The sequence below is a fragment of the Lucilia cuprina genome, chromosome 4 (assembly GCF_022045245.1).
Source record: "Lucilia cuprina isolate Lc7/37 chromosome 4, ASM2204524v1, whole genome shotgun sequence".
Taxonomy (NCBI): domain Eukaryota; kingdom Metazoa; phylum Arthropoda; class Insecta; order Diptera; family Calliphoridae; genus Lucilia; species Lucilia cuprina.
The window spans coordinates 39866606-39893013 of NC_060952.1; the positions used below are offsets into that span (position 1 = coordinate 39866606).

The window sequence follows — 26408 nt, forward strand, 5'->3', positions numbered from 1 at the left end:
ATAGAAATTTTAAATAAATATAAATAGAATATTTTCTATAAATAGAGAACAAAACTTTAAGTGAATGGATAAATTCATTTCCATTTTTTTCATTTAAAAGAATATATTTCTATATAATTTATCGACAATTGAAAAAAAACTGATTTATTAGAAATTTTCGATAAAAGTAAACATATCACAAATTTTCTATAGAAACAAATTTATTGAAGATTTTCTTAAAAGTGGAATATTTTTCATTCTTATCTTTTTCTATAAAAAAAACATTCATCGAAAAAAAAAAAACAAAAATCTAAACATATGAAAAAAAACGTAAAATTGATTAAAAATTTCCAAATTATAGATCAAATTTTTTTATAACCAAAGAAAATTTATTTAAAATTTTTTATAGAAAGATAATTTATTGAAAATTTTCTATAAAAATAAAATTTTTTTAAAATAGTCTCTAAAAAAGATATTGAAAATTTTTTATAAAAAATTATTTATTAAAAATTTTCTATATAAAGAAAATTTATGAAAATTATCTTTAAGAAGAAAATTTATTGAAAATTTTCTTAAGAAAATTTAATGAAAATTTTCTTACGAAGGAAAATTTATTAAAAACTATTATAAAAATTTTTGATAAAAAGAAGAATGTTTGAAAATGTTCTATGAAAAGAAAATTGTTTGAAAATTTTCTTTAAAAATTAAATTTGTTGACAATTTTCTATAAAAAGTTATTTTGTTGAAAATTAAAAAAAAATCATAAAAATTTAATTTATTAATTTATCCAAAATTCTTCTAAAAAATTTTTTTTGAAATATTCTGTATAAAAAGCAAATTGATTAAACATTATCTATAAAATGAAAATTTTGTAAAAAAATATAATTTATAAAATTTTTTCATAAAAAATAAAATTTATCGAAAATTTTCTATAGAAAGAAAATGTATTTTCTATAAAAAAATATTTTTTTATAAAAAATTTATTTTCTTTTTATAGAAATATTTTCTTTCAACAAATTTTTTAAATAAAAAGGTATATAATAATTTATTAAAAATTTTCTTTAAAAGAAAATTTCTTAACAATGTTTTTAAAAAGAGAATTGTATGTAAAAAGACAATTAAAAAAAAAAAAAAATTTTTTGAAAGTTTTCAAAAAGAAGACAATTTTCTAAAAAATAATATTTTTTGAAAAATTTCTATAAACTTTTCTAAAAAGAACATTGAAAATTTTCTTTTGAAGACATTTTTCTAAAAAAAAAAATTGAAAAAAATTTAGAAAATAAAATTTAGGAAAACAAAAAATTGAAAATTTTGTAAAAAAAAATAAAATTTAAAAATTTTTTTCATAAAAAATAAAATTTATCCAAAATTTTCTATAAAAAGAAAATGTATTTTCTATAAAAAAAAATATAAAAAAAAATATTTTCTTTTTATAGAAATATTTTCTTTCAACAAATTTTTTAAATAAAAAGGTTATTTTATATTGAAAATTTTCTATAAAAATAAATAATTTATTGAAAAGTTTCTATAAACTTTACTAAAAAAAGAACTTTTTTAAAAGACACTTTTCTAAAAAAAATATTTTTTTTTTTGAAAAAAAATTAGAAAACAAGAAAATCTTCAATGAATTTTTTTGTTTTTTTTTGAATTTTAAAACAAGAAAACTTATTGAAAATTTTTAATAAAAATAAAATTGAAAATTTATTGAAATTTTTTTATAAAAAAAAGTTATTGAAAATATTTTCTTTGTATTTGTAAAACACTTGTTGATTATTTAAAGTTTTAAAATTAATAATAAAATATAAAAAAAAACTCTTTGTCTAACATAACCTTTTTCATTAAATACACAAAATTTCCCAATAGGTGCCAGTTTTAAACATATAAGTACTTCCAAAAAAAAGAAATATGTTAATTTCATTTAAGATTTATTTTTGTTAGAGAAATCTTCCTAATATCTAAATTTCAACAGGTTTTCTAGAGTTTATTGTCTTTTGAAGATGCTTTAACCCTAAATTCCCTTTTATTGTAACATGACACCATAAATCTTAATAATGAGAATCATAGTCAAAATATTACCTGCAACAGGTTTTAATTCTAAAGTTTGGTTTAATATTTTATTTTTATAAAAAAAAACTTTCTTACTTTTCTTCTTTCTCTGTTTGATTTCTATTTTAAACTAATAAATTGATGTTGTTGTTAGTTATTTTTATTGATTTTATTCGATATTTTAACAAAGACATTAGGTGGGGTGATTTTTTAAGGTTAATTACCAGAAACTCAGATTGCATTAAAAAACTGTAACTGAGGTTTGAATTTAATTGCATCCGGTTACAAAATTTTATTACGGCAATATTGGATTTCCATTGTGTAAATCATTTTGTAATAAAATGATTGTATTGCAGTTTAATTCTTTACCAAAATCAATGTATGATGACATTGGTTTAGATTTTCTTGGTATGTTTGTTAAAGAGTTGTGTTAATGAGCGACTACTTTATCATTGCGCAGCCCAACTGTTGACCATTTCTGGTTAAAATGTTTGACTTGGACTCAGAATCATTTTCTGAATCCGTCCGTCCGTCTGTACATGTAAACCTTGTAATCAAGCTACAGGTCGCAATTTTGAAAATAATTCAATGAAATTTGGTAAATGATATTCTATTGCCCCAGAGACTGTCGAGAGTTTTAACGTGAGCACCTGCCGTGTCGGCCTTATCTCACGGTGGTCTTTTTCATCCACAGGGTAGACTTGAGATCGGTCTACCATCGCCCCTTTGTCTTCAATGAAGACTCAGGTGGCAATTTTTGCACATTGGCTATGACCGGTACCATGCGCAAGTACATTACTGGAGTACTCGAGCTATCTAATCTCTTGCCAAAGTAGTCACGTTGTAAGACAACCACACTACTATGGCTCTGTTGATTCGGCAACAGCACCTAGAGACGTAACCGGTGGACCGAAGCACGATCCATCAATAAGCCGTAGACATCGTTCTTACTCACAGTGACACGCTGTGGTAAGTCTGATATGAACAGAGTATACTCTGAACACATCTGGACAAGAAAGGAAAATTAATCGGTATCACTTGTATATGATATCTTTCATCCATCATTATTCAACCCAGCACACATCTCATTTATTCGACACATTCATAGAGAAAAACATACGACACACTCATTTAGGTATACGGGTGGGGTAAGGCCAGCATAGCTCTACATTCATTCTGTATCATATACAATTGACACCAACCCATTTCCGGTCACTCCTCTGTGGGGTATCTGTTGATTTTCGGCAACAGCACCGAACTCTTATCCCGAAATATTGACTATTATCATGCATCAGTCTTTTAACCGCCACTTATATTCTTCCCGCGAATTTGGGTTCAACCAACAGCCACTACGTGGATCCCGAAGGAACCTCAACCAACTGACCAGCCTGCGGGTAACTGGCCACCCGTAGTACCAGATTATGCGGTGCTCTGGTCAGACCTCTGGCAATCTATGCAAGGACTAAGCCAAGCGGTAGACTGAAACGCCAATTTTTCAATCCCGGTCAGATTGGAGGTATTGGGCCCTCTTTATACCCCGGGATTGCAATAACACCAAGGCAGAGGACTTCGCCAAGGTAACATGCCCCGGGAGGAATTGCCCCAGGGACATTGGAATCCTCAACATTCTTACTGTCGAATGTCTCTCGTTAACAGAAGACCTGACTTTTTTCGACATCAATCTGGTCCAGATATCAAACCTAAGCAGCTTATTACATAGTTAATAGCTCAGTCTACAAAATTCTTACACTAAAAAACCGAGATATGATCAAGTCATCAACCATTGAGCATTACATTTATGCATAAATGAACTTATGAAAATCTTCAACGATCCCTCACGGAGGATTTAATCGTTTCTTTAAAATATTAAGTAAATTTTATTCAAAGTTCGTTATTAAAAACTGCCAATTGATTGAGTAATCAACCACAATAGATAAAATGAAAAATATTTACTCTTCTAATCTAAAAAGATTAAAAAGCGTTCAAAATTATTTATATTGCTATTTATTTAATTATAGTTCATTGATCTTATCGGCATCATTCATATGAAAAACATTAATAATTTATAATAATGACATTATTCAACATTAGCTCAATTATTCACACTTGTTGTTTTGTTAATGTACCAGAATAAAAGCTTTATGTTAACCATAAATAAAAAGCTCTCTCTTTTAATGTTAATTTCCAATAATTGACAACAGTAAATGCTGTTAACCCTGACCAACATTACGTACAAGCAAAATGTGTGTTTGCTGGCTGCTTGGTTTGTTGGTAGTGCCAGTGTCGAGTAGCAAAATTTAAAGTTCACTCACTGCTCATTTACTTATGTATGTTGAACATTGAACAAGTTCATGATCATGGTCATTTCGCTTGGTTGGCATGATCATTTCGTGTATGTGCGGTGTTCGTTCGAATAAGCTTTATTTTTGCTGTTATTTTTTCGTGTGTGTTTTTGGCTGTTTGGTTGGAACTGGCAACAGCACTAGCACCCATAAGCAACAACGACAACAATTTATGTATGCACTTTTTTTTAACCAAACTTGTGCAAAAACACTCGCACACACACAAGAGAGTAGAGTTATTTTCAATAAAATTTACAGTTAAATTAATAATACGGTAATACAACAACAGCAGCAACAACTAATATTGCAACAACTGCTGCAGCAGCAGCTACAACATCAACACCAACAAGTACTAACTACTTGTAAACTGCAAGTGAGTAGACCAAGTAGCCAAAGCAGCCATTTAGCCCAAAACATTCAACCATACCAAAGAGGAGTGAGTGTGTGTGTGTTTTTTTATGAAAAAGACAAGACAAGAGTAATGCGTGCATGTATGATGAAGAAGATGATGTTTTTCGTTAGTTTTTTAAGTTTTTTTTTCTGGCTGGAAGTATGAACCAGAAGAGTTTTCTTTTGCTGCCTACTTGAACGGTCATTGTACGTTTAGAATGAAATGCTTGGTTGAATTATACTTTTTTTTTTTAATAAACCCCATCTAAAGAAACGTCATCGTATGTACGTTGTTCATGTGTGTATTTTTGACGGAACAAGTATGTGTCGGTTGGCTTGTGTGGATTTGTAATGGCTACATGATGATAAATGGTGGCGTTTTTTCGGTTTTTTGCAAAAAAAAAAAAAAAATTAACAAAAATTAAATAAACAACAAGATAAAGATTATTTTTCTTTTTAATTTATGTTGTTGTTGTTGCTGCTGAAAAATATATTTTTATTTTTGTTTTGTTTGTTGGCAATAATCATTACAGCGTAACGTTAATTTTTCGACAGCCGCTTAGAACTTAGCAACATGTTTGTTTAAAAAAAAAACAAAATTTATTTTGTTATTTAGTTCTAATGTTTGCTTCAAACCTGTTGTAACATCATTAGTTGATTGAATGAGTTTTACAAACATGTTTGAGAGAAATTTTCATGATCAAAAAGAAATGACTTTCTCTAATGATCATTAGTTAAATGAAAAGAGCTGAAGAGTGTTATTATGTTTGTGAGAGCATAAGAAATTTTACAAGTGTTTTGTTTATTTTATTTTGAAGAATATAGATATTTAGCGGTTAGCTATAAATTAAGCGTTTTTAATAAATTAAAAAAAAAAATAAATAAATTTGGTTCAGGTTAGTGATATGCTGCATGTTTCTTAAGTCTTTTGTTTTTACATGAGAATATCTATTATTGACTTTGCTCGTGTCTTAATTCTTTTATTATTAAAAAAATTGTTCAGTTATTAGACGATTCTTGGTAAAATATATTAGAATTTTGGAATAAGATACTTTCCTGTAAACTTTGCTATAAATTGACTTTGCTCGTGTCTTAAGTCTTTTGATATTTGAAAAATTTTTCAATTATTTGTTAATAAAATATATTAAATTTTTGGAATAAGATAATTTCCTATAAATTTTTAGAACATTTTCGATAAATTATTTAATACAGAAAATTTGTGATAAATTTTTATAAATAATTTTCTAAAAAATATTTTTTTATAGAATATTTTCGATAAATTTTTTTATACAAATTTTGAGTTTACAAAATTTGTTTGATAATTTTATTTTTATAGAAAATTCGATAATTTTTTTTTAATAGAAAATTTTTGATAAGTTTTAATTTTCGATAAATTTTTTTTGATGGAAAATTTTCAATAAATTTTCTTTTACACACATTTTTTTTTGATAATTTTTCTTTTTATAGGAAGTTTTTGATAAATTTTGTTTTACATCAAATTTTCGATAAATTTACTTTTTATTAAAAATTTTCGATAAATTTTCTTTTTATGTAAAATTTTCAATAAACTTTCTTTTTATAGAAAATTTTCGATATAGTTTTCCTTTTTATAGAAAATTTTCGATAATTTTTCCTTTTTTAGAAAATTTTTAACAAATTTCGTTTAACAGAAAATTTTTGATACATTTTCTTTTTAAAGAAAAATTTCCATAAAAATAATTTCTATAAAACATTTTCAATAAAATTTCTTTTTATACAAAATTCTCTAAACAAATTCTTTTTTAATAGAAAACTTTTGATAATTTTTTTTATGGAAAATTTTCATTAAAAAATATTTCTATAGAAAATTTCAAATTAAAATTGTTCGATATTTTTTTTTTTTTTTGAAATTTCCAATAAAATTTTTTTATTGAAAACTTTTGATAAAAATTCTTAAAAAATCAGTAATAAATCACAACTTTACCCTATGCGTTTGTGATAATGTTTGTAACACCCAAAAATATTGGTCCTACAAACCCACCTTAAAGTATACAAAACGGCTCAGCTTTCTCAGTCCAAAATTTATAAGGATAAACCCATAGTCAGATAGAATATTAAATTTTTTATAAAACTTTTAGTTATTTTCAAATTATTAAACTTTTAAGAAAACTCTTCATTTGTAAAAAATTTTCAATCAAAGTTTTTATTTAGTGAAAATATTCATTAGATATCACAATTAACGAAAAAATTGTGGTTAAGTTTTCTCAGAACGTTTTAAAGACAATCAAATTTTAAAAACTTACAGCTTTAAGTATCAACAAATAATTGCTTACCTGAAATTAGAAAAAATATATAATAAAAATTAGTTTTCAAATCGTATATTTGTTACAAAAAATAATTACGATTTATATGCTTAATAGAATCAACTTAAGCGTTTTTTCCAAAAACCTCTCATTTAACAACATTCTCTATCTACTGATAAGAATATAAACCAAAAAGAGTTCCTATAACTTTCTTTTAGTTTAGATCTCTAACATTTCTATTAACACTAACGGTCTCTCTCTCACAGATTTTATGAGCTCTCTATAACTAAAAACTCTCTTTATATAAAAATAAAGGCTCTCTAAAATAATTTTTAAATTATTTAGGAATTTATTTTTTCATTTAAAAGAAGACACCAAAGAAAAATACCCAGATAAAGAAATATTTTTGCCTGCAACATTATTTCAAGTTTTTCACTCTATAAGTTCTTAAGATTTTGTCTTTGTCTGCTAAATGATCATGGCAATAATTGTGGTTTGATCTTGTGGTCACAACAACATGATGCTCTCTTTTACCATCACTACAAATATTCTTGTTGCTGCCACTTCTTCTTTAGGCGTTTTTTTTTCTGTTTTTTGTAAGCAACAGGGAGTTGTTATGAGCAAAAGTTGGGGAGTTAAGTATTGCGTGTATGAGTTTGAACAACAAACACTAAGTCAAACTTTAAAAGCCAAGCTAAAACCAAATGCCCGAAGATAGATACCAACTCAGCATCAGTTTGTTGTGGCATATTTTCTAAAGAGAATTGAAAATGTTGGCTGATTCTTGGCCATAGTTTAACTTAATTATGAGCAAGAAAATAATTATATTTGTTATTATTATGTTGCCAATGCCACGATAATGATCTTCATAATGATCATGTGTTTGACGATTGAGAAGTAGTAGTGTTGTGAACGCAGAGTTTTTCTGTTTTACAATTGTATGAGTAAACGTACTTACTACTTCTTTTAGTTTTTTTTTTTAACATTTATTTTCTTTCACAGTTCTTTGGGCTGTTTGTTTGTAAAATGTTGCAGATGTGGAAAGAAGTCTTCTAACTTATATAACAACTCATTACCTTGGCAAAAGACTTTAGTTCTACGTCGACCTTACATTGGTCAAGTTCGGTTACAAATAATTCTTACAATTTATTTGTTCTTTTTTTTAGTTTAACTTGTTTTAATCAGAAAATATTTATTCTCCTTCAAATTTTGAAGTATTATTTTTGAATAAATATTTTTTTTTTCGAAAACTGAAAAAAATTAAAAAAGTGTTGTTGAATTGTGTGTGTTTTGGAAAAATAGAAAGTTCAAGAATTTTACTGTGTATTTTTTGTTGTATGCAAATATAATTTTTAATTTTTTCAAAATTTCTTATTAAAATAAAGAAAAATTTTAACAAAAAGTATTTTTGGTGCTAATATTGTTTTTCGCGAACTGGGAATATAAATTTAATAAAAATTCCGAAAAAAAATCAGCAATTGTTAATGACATGACAACAGGTGTTTTGAATTGAATTTTAAAAAAATATATTTGGATTTTGAAAAAAAGTGCGATTTGAAAATTTCAAGCAAAAAATATTAAGAGTATTTAAAGACAACGAAACTTTTAAAGGTGAGTGAATAATATGATTGTTTAATTTAAAAAAAATTGTAGATTGTTTAAAATAAATTGGAAAAATATTTAAAAAAATTTTTTTGACTTAGTTCAATTGTTAATTTATAGGGGTGAAATGTGATTTATTATAAATATCAAATCTAAAATTCTTAATTTTTTTAAATTTTATTTTACTTTGTTAAGAAAAAAATAATTTTTTATATAAATCTTTTAAATAATTTTCTAAAATTTCCAATTTTTTTTAAATTCATTTGAACATTTTGAACATGAAAATTTTTCAAAGTGATCCGGCTAAAACGGAGTCTCTTCGACTCTACTTGATAGATCGCGCCTAGTAAACTACCACGTTTACCAACCAACGACTCTCCAATTTATCCCCTCTGCCCTGATTACACCCCATAATCTTTTTATTCTACAATATACATTTTCTATCAATAAAAAGTGATTTTTAATAGCTGGTATTTATCAGGCTTTATTATGTGTCTTATAAAAGAATCACTTTAGATGTTTTTTTTTTCACTTTAAATTCCTTTGCCAGAATTCTAGGCTTTTAAAAACAACTACAATTTTTTTCTTGAAAAAAAAAGTCAACTAACCAAACTCTATAAGATGACTTGGACAAAGAAAATTGTTATAAAAATATAGCTAAGGCTTTTATTGTTACTATACCAACAACAAAATATATAGTAATTTAAAAGGTCTACTATAATCAGTGGTCGGTCACCTTAAGTATAAAATATAAAATTAAATAATAAGAAAACAGATAAAAACAAGTCTATTTTCTTATTGAGTCTTGAAGTTTTTTTTTATTAAAATATAAAACTGTAATTATGATTGGTATGAGAGTTTTATATTTTTTAATTTAATGACCTGCAACACGAAAAAAAATCAATACTTTATTTACTGCTAGAATAAGAAAAAACCTAAGCATTGAATTAAAAAATTTATATTACAAATTGTACCATTACAAATTTAATTGAATAATACGAATTTAAATCAATACAAAGCGGATCGATATTTACTTAAGTACGAATTTCATTAAGAACTAAATTAATGTTTCATGATCAAAGTGATCGCATTTGTTCTTAAAAACTTTCAATAAGATGAAAATATTATCTTCTTGATTTGAGCACGGATCCGGTATTAATTTCTTTATGAAAATTTTACTTTCAGAATTTACCATGTATTTTATACAAAAATTAAAAATGTATTAAAGAGTAATGAAGCTTTTACAATAAGAATTACTTTTAATAGTAATTAAATTTTTAACAATTACAAATACTTTAAATTGTTATTAAAGATTTGTCAGTTACAATAATGTTAATAGTAATTAAAGTTTTTATCGTTTACAATTACTTGTATTACATATAATTACATGTCATTTTTATTTGCTAATACCAAAATTACAATTACAAGTAATAGCTTTAATTACGGTAATCGAATTAATTAACATTACTTCAAGTACACATTACAAGTGTAATTGTAATTGATCATGTAATGAATTACTTTGTGAAATCATTATCCCCAGGCCTTATTTTAACAAATTACTTTCATAGATTGATATCAACTTACAAAAACTGCTTCTCTTATACCAAATTTTTTTTTAACTGAATGAGAATTATATAAATTTTAATTTCCTTATGATTACATATAATTTGTAACTGACAATACTTAAATCATAACTTAATATAAGTGCTAAACTTCAATTACAGTTACAAGTAATTGTAATAAGCAAAACTTCAATTACAATTAATTGAGACTGGTTATTGCTCAATTATACATTACATGTAATTGGTCATTGCTCAATTACTCAATTACACTGTACAAATATTTAAATTGATTACGTAATAAATCAATTTGTGTAATCGTTATCGTTCATACTTGATTAAAACAAATTAAAAAAATTATATAAACTTAGAAAAAATTTTAAATTATAATTAATTGTGACTACTTCTCTTAACAAGAAGCTTAACTTAACACGTTAACGTTCCATCCCGGCAAAAACTTTAATTACCTAGTAAGCTAGAAAGTTATATTGAAATCATGTGGAAACTTATAGCTCTTGAGGGTAAATAGCTATTTTTTTTATTTTTTTTATTACAAAAACTTTGCAAAAATAGGTTCTATACAAATAAAAAGATTCCGCAGCCGGAATTTGAACCCAGACATTTAGTCTCTCACTCCAAGTGCCCTAGACAATTAGGCTATGACAAATCCAATTTGTTTTGTTCTTTACCAGAAATAACCTATTCAGATAAATGAAATAATGTGGATGATAATGAACACTCATTACCAAGTAATATATGAAATAACTACTGGCCTTTGCCAAAAGTTTCAGTTTTTTTGCTGGGTCAGTCTGCAACTGACAGAAATCATTATATAAAAGAAGATTTATAGAAGATCATGTACTGGAATAAATTTCCTTTGTTTCTTTATATATTTTTAAAGAGTCCAATATCTCTCCACGGCCGTTGTTCTGAACAGTTTGTTTTTATTTGTCTCTCGTGGTACAAAATTGTAATTTTTTTAATACCACTTAACTATTTTCCATAGTGACATGATGCCAAGTCGTTCCAGAATTGTCAATAGGGGGTGTTTTTTAGATATCGTTCGTCAACTGCATAATCTGATCTGGAACTTTATAAACTTTTTCGAATATAAGCCAACATTAGCATTAACTCCGCGCAAAAAGTAATCGAAGCATTTTACTTTACGAGCTACTTTTCTGTCGAAAGTCTTGTTTGAATTATTTTGCCTTATCTGTTAGACATTGTTTTCTTTTCGATCCAGTAAAGAAAAAATTTCAGAGATAAGTTTTTTGTGACTCAATGCTTAGTCTATAGATCATTTATCCTATTCAGAAATAAAAAAATATTTTTTAAAAAACCTGCAGTCCGGTTTTTTATAATTTTAAGCGAAGGCGAACTTTTGTATGAAAATTTCTTAAATTTTGTTTTCTTTCTTGCACTGCATTATCCCAGGGTAAATTTTGCAAAACTCTTAAGATCAGAAAGAATTTAAAAGCCTAATTCCTTTGGTTAATTTTAATTCATCCCTTATTTCCTAAATAGTTAAACTACATGTGTTCACTTTTTATAATTTTTAGAAGGCTCTAAAAAAATAAACTGTTTTACCCAAGGAACTGATTAAAAGGTTTACAGTTAAATCGAAAATATTATTATAGTTTTTTTTAGAGTTAATATCTTTGCCTGATCTCTTACATCCTATACTTTAAGCCCCGTATTTTTCTTGCCACAACATTCATATATAATAATGATTTTTTTCACTATCACGCTATTAAAAATCTTGGTAATTTATAACCATTTTTATTAATTATAGAAATAATTGTCATTAAATTTTTTATAGTATCATGTTAAAGCATAAAATTTGTATTAAAAAAAACTTGTTGAAAAACATATTTTGCATAAATTTAAAAAAAAAATATGACATTATATCTTTGATTACTTAGGGGAGATAAAGCTTTTTTTTCAAGTGCGTATTTAAGCAGCCACTTTAAGCCACATTTAAATACATTTATTTTGTAAGATTTGCGTAAAAATAAAGAACAAAAAAAGGAGGTTTATAATCTGCTTAAAAAATACAACAGACAGATTAATTTTTGCACTTGTAGCAATTAAATTTTATTTTTATTATTGATTTAATGGTTTGTTTAGCTTGAATGTTGGTTATTTAAGTAAAAGGGCCAGACGGACAGACAGAGTTAGTATTATAGGGAAAATGACATGGTGGCATGGCGGTTTATGGAAAATTAAATATTTTAAGTTTGTAGCTCAAGAAATTGAAGTTAAGGTTGACAGGTGGGGAAACAATTATGAAAAAGGGGAAATTAATACGTTTAATAAAGTATTAAGGCAAATAAGTTTAGATTTCAGTTGGCTGATATTTAAATATAGTAAATTACTCAAATCACGCTCATCTCTATTACAATAGTGTAGTGTTGCAAAAGGCCTTTGCAAATTCAAAGTCTTATGACTTTTTTGTGCAATATTAAAATTTACTATACAAAGAGTGAAAAAAACTTTTTAAAGTTATAAACATTTGGTATCAAATTGACATTAACGTGTTTATAACTTTTCAATAACATCCATTGTCAAAGCATGTACGAATGTTATCAAGTAAACAGCAAATATATATTTTTTTGCTATAACAAATATTTATATGGGGTATATTTTTAGAGTGATGACGACATGTTATCGTATTGAAAACTTTATGTTGTCAAACAGAACATTGTTTTGTCAAAATAACAACGATGCATTGCGAAATGACAAAAAACGTAATCGAAACGACAGAATAACAACGGTAGTTGTCAAAAATATAACTAAATGTCATTTAAATTGTATACACATCCGTTGTCAAAATGTTAACAAAAGTGTACACTTTTGGCAACAAATTTTATTAGTTTCGGTACTTTTCTATCAGATTATTTTCTCTGTGTAAATGGTTTTATAAATCATTCCTTTTGGCCTTATGTTTATGGACTATTTTAGAATTTTGCTCATCTCTCTGAGTTTGATGATTCTAGAAAGCAAATTTGATAGAATTATTGGATATTTGGATTCCGTAGATATCTAGGGTCTACAAATAATAGATTTCAACAGACTGATAGCCAGACATAGCTTAAATCGACTACACTATCGATAAGAAATATGTACACTTCATAGGTCGAAAATTTGGTTAAAAAACTTTAATTTTCCGAGGGCAACATTGGACCTGTGATTGTTTTTTCTTATACAAATGGATATATGGATTGAAATCTTTTTTTTCTCAATAGCAACTAAACTTATTTTTATGCTTCCTTAGAAGTACTTTTTGCTCAGTGGAATTGGAATACTGAAAATTATTTAACACACTGATTCCTATAGGAAATCGTCATTAGTTAAATAATATTTTATTTCTAATTTACGTTGAAAACTAATGTTTTCCACAAAAACATCTGCCCCTTTTATGAAGTGAGTTACATTTCAGTCACTTTTTTCTTTCTATATCTCAACTTTTTGCCTTTATTTTTAGTGTAAGCTGTAAAGCATCTTTCTATGTAATTCGCGTTAAATTTTGATTGATATGTGTCTGCAATTAAACTCTTTTAAGCTGGAAAAAATTATTATTTTTAAACCACCAACGATTTAACATTTTTGTTTTAAACCATCATTAAGGTAAAAAATACGGTTGAACTGCAAGTGGAAAAAATACAAACTAAACAGAAATCACAAATAAAATCTACACATTCTTGGTCAGAACATGAATGACTAAAACATAGACCTCGACCAATGATCGGTGATGGTGGTGTTGCAAGGCGAGTAAAGTGAATGTGTAAGAGATAAATACAAACATACATCTACACATACCCTAAGACTATAGTAACATGTTACATTTTCTGTAAAAATGACTAAAGGTATTGACTAACTAACTAACAGTTTTAATGACTTGCTGACTGACTGACTGACTTGCTAGCCCGTTGATTGGCTCAGTGTAAATGACTGACTGCCAGAGTGACGTACCATATGAAGGAAAGTAAAGTAAACTTTTAGCTGTTTTATGAACTTATTCTTTTTATATAAGAAACGTAAAGTCGATCAACAACCTTCTGGTACTTTCAAGTTTTGTTTTGTTCTCTATTCGGTTCATCTGCGTCATCAGCATCTTGCACTTATTGGTGTGTCTTAGCCTCAAGGCGACAAATGAGAATACAAGTAAAATACATATAGAAATGAAATCTTGGCAGCTAAAACTAAAAAGACTCTCCTATTTATGAATAGTTTTAAAATATTAAGTAAATAAATAGTTGCTTTTTTCGAATAACAACTTTCCATATCATACTTTTCCTTTTTCTTTTTTAATTGAAATTTCTTAAAACCCATTTTAGAATGATAGATATTGTTGTTAAAGCCTGTAAAATCAACTGTTTACCAAAAGTATTACTTAAAAACATAGCAGTCAAAAAATATATTTATTTTTCTAAATTGCCTTAACAAAAAGCAGCATCCGCTTTTGTTTTTGAATATGTATTTAGAACATTCATTTAACCCTTAGCATTTTATTGTAAAACTTCGTGGGTTTTATTACACACAGCTTGAAATCCTTTTTACTTTAAGGGGGGTCCCTTACAACAAATTCTATATTATTACGTTTACGCACTGATTTCAAATAATAGTTGTATAAAAACTGGTAGTCTCTTAAAAGGGATTTATAGACATGGGGTCAAAATTTTTAAATTCATTATTTTTATATTAAGTCATCATCAATCATTGCAAGAAAATTTGTTTTCTTTTTAAATTTCCAATAATTTACTTTTTGTGGGTAAACAAAAAGGTTAAAAAACAAAAGACTTAGAACACATACTTGTAAACAAAGCAAATAATGTACTAAATCTTTGTTTTATAAAATAAACTAGCTATACCCAGTGTGCTTTGCTTCCCTAATATCAATATAAATAAAAGAGCCCAGTTACTGATATTAAAGATTCTATATACATCTGTTATTCTTTAAATGCTTATGGGTTTTTCAAGATTAATTTTAAGATTCTAGTTCAGTTTGTCAGAATTTATCTATTTAGTTCACATGGCGGTTCTAGGATTTAATATTTTCTTAATATGGACGTGGCTCTTCGCCCAGCTTTTTTTGGTGCAAATGGTGTTGCCAAATTGCAACAGTATTTTTTATTTTATTGTTGTTTCCTTTACATTTTTGACGAGGTAGACCACAGACGCTTAAAGTATGTCATGTTTTGGAACACCTTTCTGTGTTCTTAATATGTGCAATATATTTATAGTGGTTTAAGTTCTGGACACTTTTGTGGTTAAGCTTCCAACGTTTTATTGATTTTTCATAATTGGTTGCATGATGTTGTTGTTGTAACAGCTCGACTGTGGCCTATAGTTCTTACTTGGAGAAAAAACTTTTTGTTGATACAGCTGTTGCTTTGGCGGAGTATGACTCGGGTCGTTCCGGAGCGAAGATCCAATTGTCGTGGGAACGGGTTCCTCTTTTACAAGACAGTCCATAAAAGTTATTTCTGTGTGTTAAAATCCTACCAATACATAAATCTGAACTTAATTTTTTCACTCGCTTTTAAAATATTGGGACCAAGAAGCTTTAGATCCATATTGCATTTATTTGAAGACTTATTATCTCCGTCTAACTCCAGATCTGTATGTTTGTTGAAATCAACGGCTAGAAGTTTTAAGAGTTAGCCTGATTAAACTTATCAAAATCAGACGATAAATATGGACACAATTTGGAAGAAACCCAGAAAATGTCAACTTTTGTTCCAACTATTGTGAATGAATTGTTTACGACAGCAATTTTCCGTTCGAGGGAAATGGAAATTTCAAAGGAAAACAAATTGCACTTCTATCGCAGATGATTGTAAAAATATTTCTTTAATTTAAAGGCTCAAATCAAGGATGGGAAAAACTTTATCTATAAACTTTTTTCATCCCCGATTTCAGCCGTTATAAGGATTTTTTTAATTTACAAAATATACAGAAAAAAATTTAGAAATATTAGAAAAAAAATTAAAATAAATCAAATTAAGAAAATAAATTTTTCAGACGATAAAGCAAATCTGCTTTGCAATAATTTTAAATAATGTCAATGTCATAAATTTTTTCCATCCCTGATTTCAGCCGTTAAATGGATTTTTTTTTTTAATTTAAAAAATATACATAAAAAATTTTAGAAAAATTAAAAAAAAAAATTAAAAAAATAAATTAAATTAAGAAAATGAATTTTTAGGCAATCAGCTTTGCAATAGTTTTAAATAATACAAAAAAATAATGTCAACAATTCTTATAGAAAACCTTCCAGCAATCCTAAATGTATCAAAACTTTTTTTATATGCTTTTTGTGTGTAGAATAAAAACTCCTTTTAGCATATTTTCAATATTAAAAACACATAAAAATTTATGGAAATTTTATACTTTTAACAAACTCATCAAGAGCGATAATTTATGAGACTTGTCAATTTCAGTCACTAGAAATTCTTTTTTAAAAACATTTGACATAAAAATTAGTGACAAAACACAAATACAAATTAATAACAAATTTGTTAAAACAACTTTACATTAAATGCACAATCCTCATTACAATCTAAAAAAAAAAAATATTTTATAAAAGTGTGTCAACTAAACAGAATCTTAAATCAAGGAAAGTTATAACAAAAAAATTATATAAAAATTCTCTACCAGTAACAAAAATGAGCGATCACAAAAACATTTACAGATTTTCAATTTCAAGAACATTTTGTATTTATTTATTTATAATTTTTTTTATTTTGCCAAAGATGACAAAGCTAAATTACATTAAATACAGACAAAGAAGCAGATAACAGCAACAAACAACACAAGCTGATTAAAGATTCAATGGAATAAATAATTGTGTGTGGTGAAAGTTCTTTCGTTTCGTTACATTTCAGCATTTGTTAAACAAGATTATTTGTTTATTTGTTTTCGATACTTTTTTTTCCACAGGGGAATTTTGGTGCTTAACGCCCCACCTCTTAAAGCGGAAAGCAATGATAAATGTTTCAATTTCAATTTTTAACAGATTTGCTGTGGCTAAAGCCAATAATCAACAGTTTATGATTAAGTGTTTAAAATATGAAAAGAATTTCATTTTTGTATGGTATTTCTCTAATTGATTGATTAATTTTTATAATGAAAAATTTTACTGTATAAATTCTATATAATTATGTATTTTCATTGTAAATATTTCCTAACTTTTAGACCAGCCTAACTGACATCATTTTTTTCAAAATTTTCTCATAGTCATGAATTTCTTTATTTTATTTTTGATAGAAGTTTTTTTGCCTTTTTGTTTATTTTCAAGGCGTTAACATTAGACAAATTCTTAAGCTTGTTTGTAGCTTGGTTTCTTTGTATAATTTTCTTTAGAAAAAAAGAAATTTAAATCATTATTATTATATATTTTTCACTTGTCATGATTTAATTTTTAGTGGCGCGGCACATGCCGTTTAGTTTTTTCCTTTTTATTTCTTTAGTCTAAAAGAAAGCTTAAGAATATAAATGTTTATTTTTGTTACTAAAAAAAATTATGAGCTTGAAAAAGTAGATTAAATAAAAAAAAGAGTTGTTTTGTTTGTTTTTCTCAAAAAAAATAAATAATTTAAATTGAGTGTAAATGGCGTTTAAGATTTGAGGGCAAACAAAAGATTAAAGACACAAACTTGTTTTTTTAATAACAATTTTTTAATAATTATTTCCTTTTAGTGGATTATAATTGAATAACTTGATGGTTTATAGGAAAACAGATTAAAATAAAAGCCCGTCATAGGTCAAGTATAACTAATAGGAAATGTAGGTCTGAAAGACAAAAGTTTGTTGAATCCGATAATGAGCTTACGACGTTTGTTAACATTTAGACAATTTATGAACATAAAATTTAGATTCCACTACTTTGCTTTTTCTGACTACAAAGTGTTGTCGTACGTCTGTATATACTTTGACAACGGATGTTATTGAAAAATTGTCAACACTTTGGTGTCAATTTGGTACCAGGCGTGTTAAGTTTGAAGAAATTTTTTAACAAAAATACAAACAAACACACATTTATTTTTATATTTTAATATTAATTAAAAAAATTGTTTAATCGTTTAGTTATCACTTATACAGATTATTATCAGATTATTTACTTCATACGGAAGATGCTACGCCCAAAATGCGGAATTCAAAATTCTGGTCAAAAATATTCGTTTGAAGATATTTATACAACTGCAGTGTAACTGTTCTGGTGTTCTAGGATAGAGGTTTGGTTAGGTTTTGTTGATAGGAGGATGTATACTTCATCAAATCCGAAGAAATCCGAAGTGCGCTCCAATTCACGAAAAAAATGTTCACTGAATGTATTATTTTTCCATGTTCAGAAACTCAGTTTCCTAGACGTAATTCCTAGAAATCTTCCAGTCAGTGTTGATTACGAATGTTTTTTCCAATCAGTGTTAGTTAAGAATGTTATACCAGACTTGCTCATCAGGGTCACCCCATAGGATCTTTGTTGTTCTACCCACCGTTTCGTCATTCCAAGAGACCTTATGGGATTCTCTCATCCATATTTTTAATTCAGCTTTTATTGCGTCGAATGGTTTTGCATTTGTCAGGTTAACTACATCGAGCTCCCTTCCCTTTTAAGCTATTACATTCGCCCTTTCGTTGGCGACTACTCCCGAGTGGCCTGGTACCCAAATGATGTAAACCTTACCTCTAGGAGAGTATTCAGTTAAAGCTTTCTTACAATCCAATACGGAGGCCCTGTGGCCTCCGGTAGGTTAGTGGTAGTAGTGGTTAGTGCTCTAGTCTGGTGAGGCACTGGTTAAGAATCGCACAACAGGCCCGATAGAGGCATAGGTATATGTCTTCGGATTTGATGTATTTGGTGAGGCACTGGTTAAGAATCGCACAACAGGCCCGATAGAGGCATAGGTATATGTCTTCGGATTTGATGTACATATGTACATCCTCCTTTCAAACTAACTAAGTAACTGGATGTCTGAGTATTAAGCCCTGTGGGCTTAATATATTTACCGACACATACTGTTATTGCTCGTACTTCTGCCTTAAAGCTTGTGTTATGATTAGGTAAACGGTGGTATGCAGATTTAAGTGTTTACTTTTTATAGGAGGTGTCACGCCCACATTTGGTCGATAGTTTTTCCAATATACAAATTTTTATGAGTATGTGGGCATGTCAGCTCACCCACTTGAAATTTCGGAATAAAAAGTAGCCACACATACAGGAAGCCGTCTTTTTGCAAGCTCTATATGTAACTATTTTGGTCTTTCTATATTTAACTATCGAACAAATCTAAAAATCCCAAGTTAGCTAATTTAATTATCTCTACCTAACCCTAAAGTTATATTAAATACAAAAAAATCTCTCAACCTTAAACAATAAAATGATTAACTTGTAAATATATGCCCTAAACTAAAACTTAAAACACAAAAAAAGCAGACATTTCCATTCCTTCAAAAACAAAAATTCTATTAAAAAAATATATATACATAGTTTTTTTTTTTTAGAAAAAATTAAATTTTCTTAAGTTACTAGTATTTTTGCAGTTATTGTGTTTTAGTTTTTATAGCTTTAAGACCTTCACTATAACAACCAACCAACCCTTTTTTGTGTTTAAATTCTGTGTAAAAACCAGTCACCTGTTCAAATGTTTTTTTTTATATTCTTAAAGATTTTTTAAAGCCTTAACTTGAAAACAGTATAAGGTGCTTTTTGCTTCAATAGTTCCTAAGAAAAACAGAAAAAACAACATTTTCATCATCATCATACAACTTTATTAAGAACTTAGTATAGTATTTGCTTTTGTTGCTCTTGAAATTGTTTGTTTGATGTTTTTTTTTGCAGTTTTTTTTTCATTTAATTTTTTTTTTGTAAAACTTTAGCCTTTAGGCTTAAAAGAAAGTCAAGTGTAGTCTTTGTAAATAGAATAGTTATAGACAAAAGAACTGCCAGAAAACAACAAAAAAAGTATTGATCAACCAAGCAGAACAATAATAAAATGTTTTTTTGTTTGTTTGTTTGTTTGTTATTTTAGCAATAGTCCGAAACCAAATCATTCTTTTTGGACTCTATTATTATATTTTTATAAAAAACTGAGTTTTTTTTGTTGTTTTTTATAGTTATTATTATTGTTGTTAAAGAAAGCTTATTAGTTTAAGATGTTACAAAAATATTACAATATTCAGTGTTAAGATTAAGTCGTGTAAGTTTTAAACAAACAACATTTTTATTAAAAAAAAACTTAAAAAAATCAATAGAGTTGTAAGTTTTGGACAAAAAAAGTTTTAAATAGAACAAAATTCAATTGTACTGTAGCAAGAGTAGGTACTTCAAAAATTCATAAAGCGTAAAAATGTTGTTTTTTTTTAAGATGATTACTGCCATGTAAAAGATGAACAGTGGTTTTTTTGTAGAGAAATACTTGAACAGCGTTGATTTTTAAGGATCGTGGAATCCGGATGTCCACTTGATGCACTTTTTTCCTTTTCAAACTAACTAAGTATCTATAATACTCAGAAAACAACATTTTGCAGAAGAAAATCTTTTGTAGACTTGTGATAATTTTAGAATTCAACATATTGTGGAAAATCAAATGTTTTTTCTTAATTTATTGTTGTAAAAAATTTGTTATATAAAACAGAATCTGTATTGTTGATAATATTACTTTTTTTCTTGTTATGGGATCATTGAAAAACCTTTAAAAAAAAGATTTAAAATATCTTCTGTTTAAATTTTGTAAATAAAAAAATCATAACATTAATGAAACATTTTCATTAATACAATGAACTATCAAAATAGTTCAAAATAGAGGTGAGTTTAAAATCTAAAGAGTTCTATAACATGATCTAAATATCGATACATTATATTCAAAAGTGCTCATTCAGCTTATTTAGTGTCTTAGCACTTTCTATATGTTTATCTCACGAAGGTACTACAGGACCCATAATTGGCGATCTAGAAAGATGGCATTCCTTATGTTTGATATGTTTATTCCTCTGTCTGATAACGGTACCACAGGACCCAAAGTTGACGATGTAGGAAGATGACATTTTCCTAAAATTTATCCTGATAAAAAGATTTGTTTGCTACTCAAATCTGATTCACGATCTCTTTGATACACAAGAAAAAAATCTGAAATTTTTACTCTTTAAAAACTCCATACCGGTAATTTGTTATAAACATATTTTATAAGAACTATAATCATTGCATTTGTGAGTATATTTTCATTATTCTGATTATTCGAAAAGACTTCTTAGACAGTAATGGATCCGAATAACACCATAAGTGATTAAATAAGCTTTTATTCGTTTGCGTATGCAATAATCTGATACTAGGTCACAGTGTCTATTGATCCTACTTTGGAAAATAAGGAAATGGTCAATAATGGTCTTTATTTAAGCACTATTTCGAAACAAAACTCAAAATCTTTCCAAAAATTCTAAACATTAGCAAACTTATAAAATATGACTTTAGTCAACAAGGTCTCGAGAAATTGTGTGTTACCAAGCTGTAAAATTAAAGATTTTTTTCTAAGGCAATGATAAAAACCAGATTATTTAGAAATATGATGAATATGATTTCAGTATTTCAAAATATAAACTAAGTTGTCAATAAGGTCTTAATAAATTGGGTTTCTGGGAATCCAGAAACTAGGAACTAAAACATGCTACCCCATATCTTTGGTATTCAGAAAAAAACTTCAACAGACACACAGACGTAAAGATCCAGAATATATATTCTTAATACGGTCAAAAATATAGGAATTACAAACAGAATAACAAACTTATACTTATAGAAACTTCTCACGAAGGCCAAGGGTATAAAATCAGTTTTAAGTATATATTCAATCAAAAGAACCCTCTATATCTCCTTTTTTGTTTTATTGCTAAACATTTCCTCCCTTTACGTCTACTGTTCAGTAAAATACAATTGTCTGTTGAGATCACAAACCAAATTTTCCTTTTTTTTTCTTTTCAAAGTGTCTTTTTTTTACTTCTTAACTTTTTTTTCATTTTATTAACTAGTGAAGGTCATTACTACCTATCAGAACTAAATATCAACAAAAGTTGAAAAAAAAGGTTTGCAAAAATACATAAGTACTTGCAAAAAATTAAACACTGTAAATACAATGAACATAATCATCATACATGAAAACAAATGTTGTTTCATTTCCTAAAGGTGCAGAGGAGCATAAAGTGCTTTAACCTGTGTTTGTATTTTTTTTTTTTTCAACAAACTTATGTAACATATTTTTTAACTTAAAACAAGCAGTATGTTTTTTTTTATATAAATGGAAATTTACTTAACAAAATAGACATTATAAATACTACAACAGTCATAGTGGTGTATAAATGCTAAGAAATAAAGAAATGAATTAAGAATGTCTTATTTTTTTTCTATAAAAAAGTTTTGTTTGTTAGGGTCTTTAGAAATGGTTAATGCTAATGTTATATTAAAAGGAAATACGTTTATAGTATACCAAAATAACCCAACAAACATTTAGTAATAAGTAAATGATGGTTTTACATATATACATAAAAGTATTAAAATAAAGAGCTTTATATTACTAGCTTATCCTGGGTGTTTTGCTACCCAATCAAACTACAAATAAAAAAGTACTAAAATGTCTCCCATAAAGGATATTATTTATTAAAATGTTTATTTTATAGATTTTATATTCAAAAAATATCATATTACTATCTTCAATATTATAGAAAATTCAAAAAGGACCATTTAAAAAAAACTTAGCACTTTTTTGTTTTTTAAATGGTACTTTTGAATTTTCTATAATATTGAAGATAGAAATATGATATTTAACATGTAAGGATCTGAATAAAATCAAATCTAAAAGAAACATATTTTTAGTATTTTTTGTTCTTCAAATGATATTTTTTGAATATAAAATCTAGAAAATAAACATGTCCCTTTTTATAATTTTTCATTTAATAATGATTTAAAGTACAATTTGAAGACCAACAAGTAAGAGTTCTATATTCGGCTGTGCCGAATCTTATATACCCTTCACCATGATGTGTTTAAAGCCTTTTGTACCTTTTGAAGAACGAAAAAGTACCAAAAAGTCCCCATCTATGGGTCCTCAGTTAATCCGGGCCATACAAACTTAATTACATGTTCCTAAGTTCAATATTGTAGAAATTGTAAAAAGTACCTTTTGAAGAACGAAAAAGTACCAAGAAGTCCCCTTTTACTGGTTCTCACTAAATCCGGGATATACGAACTTAATAACATGTTTCTAGGTTCAATATTATAGAAATTTCAAAAAGTACCTTTTGAAGAATGAAAAAGTACCAAAAAGTACCCTTTCATGGGTCCTCACTTAATCCGGGCCATACATACTTAATTACATGTTTCTAGGTTTAATATCGTAGAAATTGCAAAAAGTACCTTTTAAAAAAAGAAAAAGTACCAATAAGTCCCCTTTTATGGGTCCTTACTTAATCCGGGCCATACATACATAATTACATGTTTCTTGGTTTAATATCGTAGAAATTGCAAAAAGTACCTTTTGAAAAACGAAAAAGTACCAAAAAGTCCCCTTGTATGGGTCCTCACTTAATCCGGGCCATACATACTTAATTACATGTTTCTAGATTCAATATTGTAGAAATTGCAAAAAGTACCTTTTGAACAACGAAAAAGTCCCCTTTTAGGGGTCCTCACTTAATCCGGGCCATACATACTTAATTACATGTTTCTAGGTTCAATATTGTAGAAATTGCAAAAAGTACCTTTTGAAAAACGAAAAAGTACCAAAAACTCCCCTTGTTTGGGTCCTCACTTAATCCGGGCCATGCATACTTAATTTCATGTTTCTAGGTTCAATATTATTGAAATTTCAAAAAATACCTTTTGAAGAACGAAAAAGTACCAGAAAGTCCCCTTTTATAGGTTCTCACTTAATCCAGGCTCTACATACTTAATTTCATATTTCTAGCCAATAACAAAACATTAGTGCTGCTCTCGCTCTGCTACTCTTGCTCTGCTGCTCTTGCTCTGCTTTGCTTTTATAAACAAATTACAATAACAATATTTACCGTATTGTTATGTATTTTGTTTTTGTTTTTTGCAGTTTCTGTCTGAGCATGAATAAAAAATCTATATTTTATATGAAATTTTCAGAGGTTGTCTCGGTTTTTTGCTCATATCTCCGTTATTTATGGACCTATTTTGCTGGTTTTAAATAGCGTTCTTGCCGGTCGTATGTCTGATAGAATTATGGAAGATTCGGATCTCGCAGATATCTTGGGTCTTCTAAAAACTGATTTCAACAAACATACAGACAGACAGACAGACAGACAGACGGACAGACAGACAGACGGACATGGCTTAATCATCTCCGCTACCTATAAGGATCCAGAATATATATACTTTATAGGGTCGGAAAATTATATTATAGAAATTACAAACGGAATGACAAACTTATATATACCCTTCTCACGAAGGTGAAGGGTATAAAAAAGTATCATAGAGTCACTTGTTATGGAATCTCATTAGTTTAGTAAAATTTTATGTTGCTTTGTTCAATATTAAGGAAAATACTAAAAATACTATTTGATAGGCAAAAAGTCCCAAATATTTCCCGCTTATAGAGTAATTATTCAGTCGGAGCCATCAATGTGCTAAACAAAAGTACCAAAAATACAATTTTTTTCCCTTTTACACTTAAAAAGCACTGAATTTAAAAAAAGTACGAAATTCTGAAAGATCTGTCCAAAATATTTATACAATTTTTATTATATTTATTAGTTAAAATGTTATAAAAGACCCAAAAGGGTACCAAAATCACTTTTGCCACAAATTTTCACTCCTAAAAGTACGAATTTTGAAAAAGTACACGCATCTGCTCTTTTTAAGAGTAGAAGAAGACGCAATTAAAATCATTCTTGTATCACTAATATTGTATAAGTAAATCAAGAACACCTGTTTAACCCGTTTTTCCCTTTTTAACCCCCAAATATACAAATATGCAAAATTCCATAAATATATCTACTGTCAAAATTTCTTGATTCTAGGATTAGCTGTTTGGGCTGTGCGATGTTTAATCAGTCGGTCAGTAGTACTATTCCCCTGCAAAAAAGGACTTCGAATGAAGCGAAAAATAAGTAGAATTTAATCCATGGAAGTACTGAAAAAGACCTCAAGAAGTTATAATTTTAATATAGGCTTGTCATAGGAGAGATGTCTCTTTTATTTGATTCCAAATTCACTAAATCTGAAATCATTCTCAGGAAGTAAATTCTATGTTATTTTTTTAGAAGTTATTAGGAAATGAAATTGTAGAATACAATTAATTTGACTAAAATTACTCGGCAAATAAGGAACTTTGAAAGATGCGAAAAAAGTAGAATTAACTCCAAGAAATTACTAAAAAGATCTGAAGAAGTGATGATTTTAACAGATAAAATAATTTTTTTTTTCACTTTTTCGGAATTTATTAAACATCACTTCCGCAGAAGGTAAAAAATCACTAGTTGCTATTTTTGAAGTACTGATAAATGTTATTCTTTTGAAAGTACTTCGCTTTACTTTTGCTGGGTAGTTGTAACATAAATAAATAAATTACACGCATTTATTAATTAACTCCAAAGTAAAATTGGTTTAATTCAAAAAATTCAATTAGTGATACTTTTGAAGTGGTGATAAATGCTATTCTTTTGGAAGTACTTCGTTAAATTTTTGCTGGGTCTTTTTCATGATGAATCAGGCAGTCAGAAACGCTAGTCTCTATATATGTATATATATAGATTAGAAATAAAGTTATTTTATTTAAATTTTTTAGCCAAATGTTTGCTGGACTATTTCTTCAATTTTTTGTTCTTTGAACTCTACTTACTTTAGTTTAGCTTATAAAAAAATGTTTTCTATTAAAGTGCTACTCATAGACATATTCATATATGAATATATGAATACATTGTGTTACTGCTCGTATTACTCTATTACTTTTCATTTGCTAGTCAAAGTAATGCAAAAAAAAAAAGAAATAAGTATCTTTTAAGTTTATGATAACTGTTTTAAGATAATATTTATAATTTAATGTTGGTAATAATTCATATTTATATGTTACCTCATTTATACTTGAATTACTTTGAATTTTCTTATTCAGTGTCGCTTTGTTGTGTTTAACTATCTGTTATAGTCTGTCTGTCTGTCTGTCTGTCTTTCGGTTCTGGTGTCTTTTAGCTACTGC

At 27.3% G+C, this 26408-nt stretch overlaps 2 protein-coding genes across 4 annotated transcripts in view; one reads left to right on the forward strand and one right to left on the reverse strand.

Annotated features, from left to right (window-relative positions):
• The window catches only part of LOC111683416 (autophagy-related protein 16), a 203784-nt gene that overhangs the window by 21849 nt on the left and 155527 nt on the right, over window positions 1–26408 (reverse strand). The gene's annotated exons all lie outside the window — the stretch shown is intronic.
• The window catches only part of LOC111683417, a 154409-nt gene continuing 136142 nt past the window's right edge, over window positions 8142–26408 (forward strand). Inside the window, exon 1 of the mRNA XM_046949852.1 lies at window positions 8142–8650. The gene's annotated coding sequence lies outside the window, so the exon portion shown is untranslated. The remainder of the gene's footprint in view (window positions 8651–26408) is intronic.